Source organism: Mandrillus leucophaeus, unplaced genomic scaffold (assembly GCF_000951045.1).
Source record: "Mandrillus leucophaeus isolate KB7577 unplaced genomic scaffold, Mleu.le_1.0 Scaffold1366, whole genome shotgun sequence".
Lineage (NCBI taxonomy): Eukaryota > Metazoa > Chordata > Mammalia > Primates > Cercopithecidae > Mandrillus > Mandrillus leucophaeus.
Window position 1 is genome coordinate 254579 of NW_012101328.1, and position 1458 is coordinate 256036.

The following is a 1458-nucleotide window of genomic DNA, read 5'->3' on the forward strand; positions in this document are numbered from 1 at the left end:
AAGTGGCATGATCATGGCTCACTGCAGTCTCAGACTCCTGGGCTCAGTTGATTCTCCTGCTTCAGCCTCCCAAGTAGCTAGGACTACAGGTGCACGCCACTGTGCCCAGCTAATTCTTGTATTTTTTGTAGAGATGGGGTTTCACCATGTTCATTGCCCAGGCTGGTATCGAACTCCTGAGCTCAAGTGATCCACCTGCCTTGGCCTCCCAAAGTGTTGGATTACAGGCATGAGCCACTGCACCTGGACTACACATGAGTTTTAAGTGAAAAGGAGAATATGGGTAGGTAATTTTGCCTCTGGTCAAAAAATTAGTTCAGGTTTTTAAAAGTTATTCAAATACGGAGTGTGGAATATGGTATATTTATTTGCACTGGTAACGTCTGCTTGCTCTCATTTGGATTCCTAGGTATTGGATTCTAGCTTACTCTTTTCTATGCTGATACGATCTTTCTAATTTGACATTGAATTATTCTGGCCATTTCAGGAACTTTAGAAATAGGGTTTTGAAATGAAGGTTTACATTGTTGAGAACTATTCTCCAGAAATCAAAAATGTAAGGGAAGAAGAAAAGTATGAAAAACACCTTTAGAATATTTCTTTCAAAAAGGGAGGTTTGTTTCCATATACCCCCTTTCCTCACACATGCACAACCTCACCCACTATCAACATCTTGTACCACAGTGGTGCATTTGTTGCAATTGATGAATTTACATTGACATATAGTTATCACCTGTCTTGGGGCAGGGATTAACAGTCCGTAGGCCATAAAACAAGCCACAACTCCTGAGTTGATCTACAGATTCAATGCAATTCCTATCAAAATGTGAAAGTATTGAAACTGTAGAAAATATACTCTATAATCACAATGAATTGAAAATAGAAATTAATAAGTGAATGAAACTGGGAAATTTATAAACATGGCAATTAAGTACATACTTCTAAATAAGCAGGGGAACAAAGAAGAAATCACCAAGGAAATTAGAAAATACTTTGAGGTGAATTAAAATGACACAAAATTTCAAAACTTACGAAGTGCAGCTAAAGCAGTGCTTAGAGGAGAATTTATAACTGAAAAAAAGGCCATCTTATTAGAGTATGAATAATAATAATAAAAGACCAGGTGCAGTGGCTCATGCCTGTAATCCCAGAAGTTTAGGAGGCTGAGGTGGGAGGATTGTTGGAAGCCAGCAGTTCAAGACCAGCCTGTGCAATGTAGCCAGACCATGTCTCTCTGAAAAATTCTAAAAATTAGCCAGGCATGGAAGCATGCACTTGTAGTCCCGGCTACCTGGGAGGCAGAGGTAGGAAGATTGCTTGAGCCCAGGATTTCGAGGCTGCAGTGAGGCATGATTACACCACTGCCCTCCAGTCTTGGTGACAGAGTGAGACCCTGACTCAAAAAACAAAACAAAAAAACCTATCCCAAACCTTTCTCTTGAAGCACTATAAAAGAAA